Raw genomic sequence first — 12,109 nt, forward strand, 5'->3', positions numbered from 1 at the left:
TTCATCCAACCTTTTCCCTCCTCTTTAACAAACTGGACTTAAAGAGTATAAATGGAGTTGAGATTTGAAAGCTCAGTCTTCATTCACAGCTTTCCTTTTTACACTATGTTGTCCTTAAATAGCCAAAGTAAATCCAGTTTCCCTTTTCCTAGCCTTATTTTTCCCCTCTGACTCCACTCACCACCCCTTTCTAGTCAAACTTTGCTCTTGACACAGAATATACTGGCATTTGTGTTTCTTACCATATGAATTTAGCTCAATTACTTGCACTACTTGCATTTTCTGCTTTATCTTTCCTTATGGATGGAATGTCTGTGCCCTGTGAGGCTAACACACATAGGCTGAATAGGTAGACTGGGTGGGCAGTATCTCCAGAGTTCCTAAAATCAACCCACAAAGAAAACATAATCTACTTTAAATCAAGTCTCAGACAAGCATCACTGAGCTGTTGGCTCTAAGAATTTGAATCAATGTGAAACATATATTGTCATTGGAACAGCAAGAAATCACTCAGGATCATCTGTGATATTTGCCCAATTGAGTCTTTTTCAAACAGGGTTATCTGAGGTTGTTTCAGTTATCTACAGCCACAAGAATGTTGCAGGGTTGACCACCCCAAAACTCAGTGGCTTAAAACAATAAGCATTTATTTAGCTCATGTGTCTGCAGGTCAGCTGGGCATTTCTTCTGGTTTTAGCTGAGCTCACCAACATGTCTTATGGTTGGCTGGCTTTTGGCTCATCTAGGATGGCCTTGGCTGGGATGACTAGAGTAATTCAACTCTGCTCCATATGTGTCATCCTTCAGTAGACTAGCCCAGGCTTGTTCTTCTCGTAGTGACAGAAAAGGGCAAGTATGAACAGAAATGTACAAGTACTTTTACAAGCCTCTACTAGTGTCACATTTGCTAATATCTCGTTGGCCAAAGCAAGTTAAATGATGGATCCCAGAGTCAAGAGGTAAGACAGAATGCCCAGTCCAGAGTGGAAGGGCACTGTAAAGTTTCATGGCAAAGGTCTCGGATACAAGGAAGGAGGAAGAAGAACTGGGGCCTTTAAAGCAATTAACCTTTCAAAGAGGTCAAGGTCATTTGGATGATTCTTCAGCAGAAGTTTCTCTTTTGTTCCATTTTAACTAATGTAGTCTAGATAGTGACTCAAAATTGAAATCATTTTTATTTTAATAAATGGCAAAAACTCTTTTAAAAAGACAATTAACAAACAACCCCACCTTACCTTGTCTTCATTTATTTCCAATTTAAAAACTGCAACCTATAAAGTCAGTTCTAATATATGACCTACACAAGTTGTTTACTGATTTGTTGTGAATCAATTTTTCCTTGATAAAAGACTTCAAAACTACACTTTTGTGTCTCCCTTCCACCCAGAGAAGCAGCTAAGTTTGAGGAAATATCTAATGGATACTGGATCCACAATTTTTTCCATCACTATATCTCAGAAAGTATTGACAGTCCCATTCCACAGAATACCAGCAAATAGCATATCACAGTCCTTTACCACAACAGACATGGCCACAATAGCAGTATTAATTTAAAAAATATTTAAGCAGGGATCTTATCACAGATATCCTATTGTTCTTCTAATATCTCTGACTGTGAAAAAGGAAAGCAAAGAAAATCTTTGGTCTCACAGGGCTATATGACAGAAGGTGTCCTAGAATAAGACGATGAAGAACTTAATTTTAAATTTTGCAAATTCTCTGTTTCTGATCATATGAAAGCAAAAGATCAATGAAGAAAGCATTCGTAATGGTTACATGAATTTCCCAGAGTTAATCTGCCAGGGGCCCTTCACACAATTTTAGGGAGATACCTACAGCCAGTTACCAGTCTTTCCACTTAGATACACTCATTCAACAGGAGTAGGAGTGATTACTAGGCAGAATTCCTAAATCCTGTGGCAAGGGAAATATTATCCTTTATAGCACCACTCAACAATTATCCCTGTGAGTAATTAAAATAACCAGCAAAGTGGGTCTCCAAAAGGAGCCTTCAGCCATTCCTTCATTTGAGCCAGCACTGACAATTATGGCTGCCAAAGCTGGCACTAACACCCGAGGAACAAGAAAGAGAGGCCAGCAAAGCACAATCTTGCATCCAAAGATATTAAAAAGGAAACTAAATGATATGGAGAAAATTGTCTTAAGAATTACCCAATTAATGGAGAACAAAAAAACACAGCATAATAAAATGCTTTAAGTCTCTTTCACTTTTCCACATTCCTTTACAACTTATTTCAGTAATAATTTTGTTTTAAAGTGAAGTCCTAAATTATGGTTCACCTTTTATAAAGGATGACACCTGACAAGTATGCAACATGCACTAATTTCCTAATGTTTTGATCAACCAAAGTCTCTCACCTGGTCGTTAGCAAGTATCAATCATTTGAGCAGTGATCCTAGGCCATGGAACAGAGCAAAGCTAACAGGTCCATATAAGAATCAAGACAAGCATTGTGCCCTCATTAACACTGGGTTCTAAACAAACAATAGGCCCATGTTCAGAGAGCTGTACTAATTCTTCTCAATAGAAGCAGCTTTGGTTTAATTCAAAATTTCCTTTAAAAGTTTCTTTGCTTTGACAGGCAAAAAGAAAGAGAAACAAAAGCACCTAGATATCAGAAAAGGAAAGCGCCTTAGAGAACAAGGATGAAAAGGAAAGATTGAACTCCTTAAGAACATCATCTTTGAATATCCAGTACCTGGTACATAGTAGGTGCTCAAAAACTGTGTGTTGAATTAAATTGTGATACATTTAGAAGAATAGAAAAGGACGGAAAAAGTATCTCTTTTGTAAGAAAGTGCATCAGTAGTCATATCAGATACTTAGTAAGCCCAAACTTAAGAATTCCTAAGATTTGTGTTGAACTATTTTTGATAGGATGAAATGAGGTTAAACATAGGTCAAACTATATGCGGAGCCACATCTACTTCTCAGATTTTTTTAGAGATAAAAATCTGACTAAAATTATCTCCAAGGAGAAACTTGGAGGAAGAACAATGTCATAATGGTTTAATGCAACCAGTGAGGTAATTGTGGGGCCTGGAGGAGAAGCTCTATCCTTCTGCCTTTTAAAGGGCTTTAGGGACATAAACAGACTAATTGGAATGTATTTAAATCTCAAATCATGTTTAGCTCCAACTTTGATGCAGGTGACTTTTTCAATGTTCAGTTAACACCTTCTCTGATAAGATCTTCCCTAACCAATGTCATTGACCTGCTCTCCTCTTAATCCCAACTGATCATACCACAGGACTGCCAAAAAATACTCAGATAAACACCAAAATAATTACACTGCTATGACAGAAACTGTGGAGGCAACTTCCATGCTTTACCAACATTTTCTCTACCCCCAACTTCCCCCAAACATTAACTCCTCCTCAAAAAAAACAGCTATCTTAGGTTGATGTTTCAAAATCCTTTAAGGATAAAAATATTTATTTCCTACTTAGAGTTTAAACTTAAGTGCCTCTAGGAGAGGTTATACTATGAGTTCTGTCCACACTAAGATGTATATGACTCCCAACTCATTTTATAAGGCTAGAATATCCTTGATTCCAAAACAAAATAAAGATACTATAAAAAAAAGGAAAACTATCAACTAATCTCATTTATGAACACAGATGCAAAAGTCCTTTAGACATTAACTAATTCTACAGTATAAATGAAAATCCATCAAGAAAAAGTAGGTTTAAATCCCAGTAATGCTAGATGGTTCAGAAAAATCTGCCATAACACCATATTCACAGATGGAAGAAGAAAAATTCTATAAACATCTCAACAGATACAAGACATGCAGAAAAACCTACAGAAAACTTCATAGTTATTGGCAGAATGTTAGGATGCATTCCCATAATAGATAGAAACTATGTCTTTTCTCAGTAAGAGCTTCAAGCTAATTGTGAATGGAGTATCTCACGACCAGGAGTAAGACTATTCAAAATAAGGCCTAAATGGCAGCTCCCATCCACAGACAGTAAGACACATCAGGACTTCCCTAAGTGTCTATATGGGTTATGGAAAGTTCTTTGTGGTGGGAAGTGTTTGTTATATAACATTAAATGAAAAACAACACACAATGACATCTATGCTCTGATTATAGTTTTGTTTAATTATTCTTTTAAAAAGATAGACAAAAGGGCCAGCCCTTGGTATAGTTAAGTTCACGCACTCTGCTTTGGCAGCCCAGGGTTCACGGGTTTGGATCCTAGTTGTGGAGCTACACATCACTCATCAAGCCAAGCTGTGGCGATGTCCCACATACAAAATAGAGGAAGACTGGCACGGATCTTAGCTCAGGGACAATCTTCCTCCAGCAAAAGAGGAAGACTGGCAACAGATGTGAATAAAAAGAAAGATGGACAAAGACTGGAAATGAGCAGGTAAACATGAAAACAGATGACAAATTGTGAAATTGTGTGTGAGACTTTATCATTTTTCCTTGTTGTTTTAATATAAATATAACAAAAGAAATTAGCCAAAAAAATAACAATAAAGGTATGCGTGACTGCTATGGGATATTATCCTGCGAGCAGGTTTAGGTAAGGGAAATAAACAGACAGTGAGCGACTAAAAAGAAAGAAAGATGACCACATAGAAGGGCCGTAGAAAGAAGAAAGGAGAGGCTATTAGAAGCAGGTTCTTCCCGGAAATTTGACCCATTTTAAATTTTGCTTGGTCTGGGTTGCAATCTTGGGGTCATTTGAGGAAAAGGGAAATCCTACATAGTGATAGATAATAAAACTTCAAAACCCACTACCTCTGAGAAATTCCACGCATATAACTAAGTGTGCATGCCATTCCAAATGTGCTACTGTCTGCATGGAATCTTAAAGGTTAAGGCTTCTGCAACTTTTGCATGATCTTAAAATGGTTCTAATGAGGACCTTACCCTCATGAACTAGTTAGCACCCCAACTTCTGAACATGATCATTTCCTAATGAGAACATCAACACCCAAGAGACTTAGATCTGAGGCTCTTAGATCTGAGGGACATATCTATAATCTATAAGAATTAGGGAGAAAACAGTGCCAATTTAAGACCTTGGCACTTAAGGTTTGCTAAGTAAAAAAGACCAAATTTGATTGAGAATACACATCGTTCGATGGTAGGAAAAAAACAAACAGGAAAACCTACAATCTTATTTTAATGTTGGATTTAAAAAGAAATTTAATATAGCAATAAACAAAATACAGCAATAAAATCTTACTATAAAATGGTCCAGCATGCTTCTAAGAGAAATGATCAAAAACCAACCTAGTCTTTACAAATATATTTCAAACAATGTGAAAAGATAGACAGATAAAATGGAGACCTCCTAAAAGGCTATGTAACAAATATAAATTAAAAACATTGCCCATTTAAATATGATTTATGAAAGTCAAGTAGTTCTACTTGTGTAACTATATTTGGAGAGTAAATTTTCTCCCAAATTCAGATTATTTTTTCCAGGAAAACAGCAAAATTTGCAGTACTAGATCCATTTCTGTTTTGTGTTTTCCAAAGCAGTAAGAAGATCTCTAATTTGAAATAAATCCATTAAAGTTGATCTTAAGTAGAATTATATATTAATGAATAGGATTAACATATGAAAATGTCACAAGCAGAGGACATTTCTTCAGAGCACAATAAATAAAGTACTCTCTCCAATTACTGCCCAAGTTGTGCATCTAACAGAAATATCAAACTGCAATAGACAGTGAATATTAAAAATAGAAGGAAATTTCACCATCTTTTATATAGGAAAAAGGAAAAGTATTATTATTATTTTTTAAGTATGTTTCTTGGTGAGGAAGATTGGCCCTGAACTAACATCTGTTGCCAATCTTCCTCTTTTTTTTTCCTCCCCAAAGCCCCGGTACATAGTTGTATATCCTAGTTGTAAGTCATTCTAGTTCTGTTATGTGGGACGCTGCCACAGCATGGCTTGTTGAGCAGTGTGCGGGTCTGCACCCAGGATCTGAACCAGCAAATCCTGAGCTGCTGAAGTGGAATGCACAAACTTAACTGCTTGGCCACGCAGCCAGCACCAGGAAAATTATTTTTAACCTGGGAAAAATCTGTAAACTTGTTCTATTTTCAAAATAACTTAAAGTCTGAAATTCATCTTAGTTATATCATTTCATTTGCATTTTATTCTTTGACAATAGTAATAAAATGATTTCAGTAGAAACTATTCTTGTTTAAAGACTAGTGACTTTCATCATATCCCCCACACTCATCCACAGTCATGGAAAGTAAAATGGAATAAATAAATTGCACATATTGAGGGAGTCAATGGACATCAAAATATTTCTCCAAAATCACATATATCTATCCACCATATCAGTTGTACAGTCAGTTGTGCAACTCTGGCTGTATTCACTAGAATACTTTTAGTTGTAAATGATAAAAACCAACTCAAAGTAGCTTTATCAAAAAAATAATTTATTGGCTCAACATAAGTGAAATGTCCTGGCTTCTGACACAGCTGGACTCGGCGATAAAACGATATAATCAGGAGTTGGTCTCTCCCCATCTCTCGGGCAGATTTTCCCCCCTCAGGACAAAGATGACCAACAGAAACTCCAGGTTAGCAATCACAGTAGAAAGACAGTGCTTCTTTTCCAGTAATTCCATCAAAGATTCCAGGATTAAGTCCCCTTGGCCTGGCTAGGATAACATGTTTATTTCTGGACAATCACTGTGGTCAGGCGTATGGAACAACCACTCCCTATGACTTGGGAGGCTAAGGGCAGCTCTACCCCAACCACATTTACCAAAAGTGAAAGAAGGGTTGTTGCCCAAAAGAACATCAGGGTGCTTTTACCAGAAAAAATGCTGGACAGGGAATACAGTAAACAGTGTATCTGTAACTCATGAGTTTCTTTTTCTAATAATTATTACAGTGAGGTTACTTAAGGGAAAAAATAAAAGTAATTGCAAACTCTTCATTATAATAGCAGTTGCACAGCAGAGATTTCTTTGAATTGTTTCTAGCAGTCCCAAAAGAGGAACAAAAACTACAAATTTAACCATTCTTGAGGCAAGTGAGAACAAAAGGATTTTTCTTCTGATAATTTTAGTTCCATTCTCTCATTTCAGAGCCAGATATCCCAAAGAACTTTCTATCCATCTTTCTACCCTTAGCCATTACTAAGTTTAAGTCCTTAGAACACTTGCAAAGGTTTTTAGAGGCCTAACTTCAGCTAATTTTCTAGAAATTTTTATTCATCAATCCATAAGCACTACAAAAACTACTCTGGCGCCCAACTATAAACATGTTTCTCTATGAGGTCAAGTAAACCAACACCTTTATTTTGAATGAAGATCCCATATAACTTAATTCACTTATCTTAATTCTTATTTTAAAAGACCTGCATTTTTAAATGCATATACCACAAAAGAACAACACGTTAAACAATTATTGGCCATTTATATCTTGGGTTGAAAGTGACTGATCATCAAATGCTTTCTTGAAGAAGGATTTTATATGAGAGAATAGAAGGAGAACATAAATGCAAAGAAAGCCCAGAGAGAGAAAAAGTCATTAAAGGAAAAAGGGGATGAGGTATCGAAGGCTATATTCATTGACGTCAAATTCATTCACACATCCATGTTATGCATATGTCTAGAGCACTGACTATGAGCAAACTACTGTGCTAGAGATGGTACAAGGAAATATGGCATAATCTCCACTCCAAAGTAATAGTTGGCAAGTGGAGCATGAGCAGTAATGGTGAGGATAACATGTCAATTCCTTCCCTGCTCTCTTATCACAAGCTCCAGATTTTGTTCCAAGTCCCACAATAAATAACACACGCTGCATTTTTTTAAAATATTTCATTCAACTTACCTGCAAATTTAAGAAATTACTTCTTTCCTAACTCCCAGGATAACATGGAAACAGTAAAAGCAATCAACACATATAAGAGCAGCTAAATGTAAGAAGAGCAATGGAAATTTGATAAATTATGAAAAAGATTGGGAGAGTGGAGGTTTGCAGAATTTTTAACTAACTCAATAATTATATACTGAGTGCTTATTGAACAGTAGGTACTCTATGGTCATGTAAGTTATTTAAGATGGATTTGACTTAACATCCCTGCCCTTAAAAAAAAAAGAAAACACAGCTTTTGACCAGAAACTAATAGAAAGGAATGTTCACAGAAATCACTAAAAAGACAAACTGTGAAGCACAAAAAGAGAAATACAAAATACTGTGGGAGTTCAAATGAAGTGAGATCAGAAAAGACTATAAGAAGCTGGGGCCTTGAAAGAAGGATAGCAATCACACACTTTGGCAGTCATCATATTCACAATGCACAAAGAATGGGACACTTCATATGCTGTTTGTATCAGACCTAATATGCCAAAAATACCTAAGATACATGCTAAATTTTTTTATGATTTACATTTTAACAAATGAGCAATAAAATATGAAGTAAGTCTCCCACATATAATGGGAAGTAGGTTTTACTGTTTGAGAAGCTAGACATGTAAATTACCTGCTTAATTGGGCAGGTAAAATCTGTATCGTCTCACCATAAAAACAATTGGGCCTTTGTTACCTTGTGGCCAGCAAATATAATATATGCCATTTGCATAAATACATCCTTAACTACACAGGCAGAATAAATGATCAATCATGAGGGATACCAGCAAAATTCAAGTTTATCTGGCAGTGTAAATGGCATGGCACTGGGCAAAATAATAGTAAAGAGAACCTAGCAGAAAATGTTTCCTGACTGTATAAGTTCCTGGGTTAAAAGAGGCTTGAGGAATACTAGAGAGATTTGGGGATAGTCCTTTGATTTTAAAGATTCAGCATAAAGTTTAGTACATGTGACTTCCCAAGGGGTTTTTCCCAAAATGTAACTATTTAAGGAACACATACTCGCTCCACTAGCTTATCTCTCCCTGGACCATGAACATGATCACAAAGCTTCCCCCATAAAGCATTAGTACCACAGTAGGTTAAAGGAGAACTGGAGACAATCTGACTGTCATGTGTACTGTAGTCAGCTTGAAACTCCATCTTTATATTCAGAACCAAGTGTAGACTAGTAATTCAGAATCAGACTTTAATAGAAAGAAAATGCATGTTCAGAAAAAGGTACTCTTTTGCCAAGCTATCTGTAGACTGACATGCCAACTTTTCCTACTGACAAGCCTCAGGCTTCTAGCATTATTCTTTAGCGAGTGAAATATAAAACTACAGACAGATACAGAATTTTCCAAGATGTCTTCTAGTCTCTCTGTTACCATAAAAATTATTTATTCTGAATCCTGGGCAGTTTTCCAACTATGACCTTTTAAAGGATCCCACAGCAGCCTTCCAAAGTATCAAATTTGGAAACCTGAATGCTACCTGACAATTCTTGAAAACAACCGATGGCTAATTTGTACCAGCTAAAAAAGTAAAAGTCTGTCCAAAATTTTTTGAATTAAGGACTCCTCATTTTAACTTACCAGTTAGTCCCAGAATTTGAACTTCAAGTGTCCACAACTTGAAGATATAAATATATATATTGGGAATCAATATAAAGATTCCTAATTGCACCTTTCAAGAATTTTATACTCTTCTTTTGCCAACATTTCCTACAGTCTCACTCATCCACTCAATTACTCATTCAACAAATATTTATTGGATGCTTACTATCCACCAACCACTGTGAAATGACAAGGAACCAGAGGTATTTTTTCTACTTTTGGAGCTAAGGAATTTGTTAGAGAACATCACAATAGTGTCCCATAAAGCCACTACCAAGTACTCTAAGCCTGAGGTAGTAATTGGATGGTAGGTGAGAAAAATGGAGACAAACATGCCATAGAAACAATGCATCTACCTCTCACCCTGAACCACAGCATGAAGAGACAGAACTACTGACGTAAATTTGATGCCCCATACTTGTGCCCTTGATACTGGACAAATTCACCTACCCCAAAGTAAGACTTGCTGGGAAAGTTAAAGTATTGTTCTGTTGAAGAGAGGAAGTGAGCTGCTTTTGATGAAAAGGAACCAAGCAATAACATGCAGAACTGAAAAGTCCAAATGTGGTTAAAAAAAAATCCATATATTGGTCCTTTGAGGCTAACCATGACTATCTAATTGACGAGAAAGTTAATGGCAAAATATTTACTTTGGGTTCCATCCAGATTATAACTGCATTGCCTCCTAGCACATTCACACCCCTGGCCCATCCCATCAACTGATGGCATATTGTGTTTCCTATCTGAAAGGCCCAGACTCACGGCTAGAATGTGACTAATTCAGCAAAAATCCACAACTACTATGGGAGTAGTAAGGGGTAAAGGAGTCAGAGATGTCCTTGGCAGGCATTTACGATCCCCAGCCAGTTCAGGCTTCTGCCTAACAGATGATGCCACAGCTTTTCATGTTTAAAAGGACTCTCTTCACGAAGAGGACCAAAGTCTACACTAAAAATAGAGAGAGATGGATTAGGATAAGAACCAGAAGGAAGCAGAAGGAAGGAAGGGGAGGAAAAGATTTTACTACAAATTTCCAGCAATTTAATTTGGAAAAAAAAGAATCAGAATAGACTTCTAATTCTCAGAACTGAATATATTTACTTTTAAAAAGTTAAATTTCCCAACTACTTTTATAGAAGGAATGTAAATATACTCAAAAAGTAAAATTCCCTAAACCTTATGCAGATACTAGGACAAAGAAATTACCAACAATTTGAACTTGTTTTCCATTTTTTCATGCAAAGACATCCACACTTTTAACTCTCTTGGTTTATATAATTTTAAAGTGCTTTGTCCATTATAAATTTTTTCTCTTAATTTATTCTGTAACTAGCACTCTCTCACTGGGTAAAACATTTTGAAATGTTCTCTAAACAAACTGAAATTCCTGATGCCACAGCTTTAAAAAGTATGATGAAATTATGAAAAAAAAATGTACATTTCCTGGAATACTCATCCAGTTGGTCCTTGCACATCATTCTATGCTTGTGAATGCTGAGAATTTTTCATTTGCAATATTACAGTCATAGACATCTGAAAATGTAGTTTGCTCTCCCTTTACACCACCATATGCTGAGAAAGCTACTGAAATTAATGCCCACAAGGTAGGGATTACGCCAATGAGAAAATAGAGACTTGATCTCAAACACTCTTGAAGTGGAAAGTCCTTCTCCTCCTTCTCCAGATTAAAATCCATAAAATAAATAACTCTAAACAAGTGATGTTGTAGTCATCATTAATTTATTTTCCTCCACTTTTATAAGAAGCAAAAATAGCCTAGGATCCAAATGCATTGTAAGAGGAGATTGGAGAATTTAAGATCAATTATTATCTTGAGAACAGGGGACTGCTACTCAGGCAATGGTAGTACCACAAGGTAATTGTCAACTTAAAACAAATACCATCAAATGTTTCTACTTTCAAGGCAGAACATTACAATTAGCCTTAAGAAAAGTGCATCAGGAATAAGAGAAACAGGAAGAAGTGACAAATGTCTAGCCTGAGGCAGACTTCAATGTGGCAGGCTTCCCCACATATTCCTAATAGCATCCTGTGGACCAGATATCCTTGGCTCTCTCTCATCTATTACTTTGCGATTTAAAAAACAAACAGTGGTAGACAAAAAAGTGTGTGTTATGGGGTGGGGATCAAGGGGACCTGGATGCCAGGCTTCAAACGGTTAAGCACAGGCACTTTCAACTAATATGGAAAGTTAAACAGAAATTTTTTACAAGCTGGCACCCCCTTGCATAATGAGATGCATTGTCAGTCCTCACCAAGTGAAATATTTGTGTTGCCATGCAGCTAAACAAATGCCTTTTTTCACTTTCACTTAAGACAGCCTCCCACTTCTATTTCTCTAAACAGTAGAGGCAGGTCTGCCCAGTAACATGCATAGTCTGGGCAGCATGTTTCCTGCTGCCCCACAAAAGGAGTATTTATATTAACATTCCAGATTCATGGGGAATTACAGAAACTCTACACATTAAAGCCAATGTAAAATTTCAGCTATTTTAATATCTTCACTTATCAACCAATGCAACTTGGCACAGAATAAAATAATACACTAGTATTAAAATCACAAAACATTCAAGAGTGTGGCAACATTTTTTTCATGT

General features: G+C 36.4%; 1 protein-coding gene across 46 annotated transcripts in view; it reads right to left on the reverse strand.

Moving 5' to 3' along the window:
• The window catches only part of SOX6 (SRY-box transcription factor 6), a 570,771-nt gene that overhangs the window by 405,955 nt on the left and 152,707 nt on the right, over positions 1-12,109 (reverse strand). For 13 of the 46 annotated variants that reach the window (XM_070274843.1, XM_070274863.1, XM_070274855.1 and 10 more), the window contains exon 1: positions 2,380-2,453. The exons of 20 other annotated variants lie outside the window; for them this stretch is intronic. The gene's annotated coding sequence lies outside the window, so the exon portion shown is untranslated. Of the gene's footprint in view, positions 1-2,379; positions 2,478-12,109 lie in introns of those variants that run through there. 13 more of the 46 variants (XM_070274822.1, XM_070274838.1, XM_070274851.1 and 10 more) reach the window with 4 other exon arrangements.

The sequence above is a fragment of the Equus caballus genome, chromosome 7, assembly GCF_041296265.1.
Source record: "Equus caballus isolate H_3958 breed thoroughbred chromosome 7, TB-T2T, whole genome shotgun sequence".
Classification (NCBI taxonomy): domain Eukaryota; kingdom Metazoa; phylum Chordata; class Mammalia; order Perissodactyla; family Equidae; genus Equus; species Equus caballus.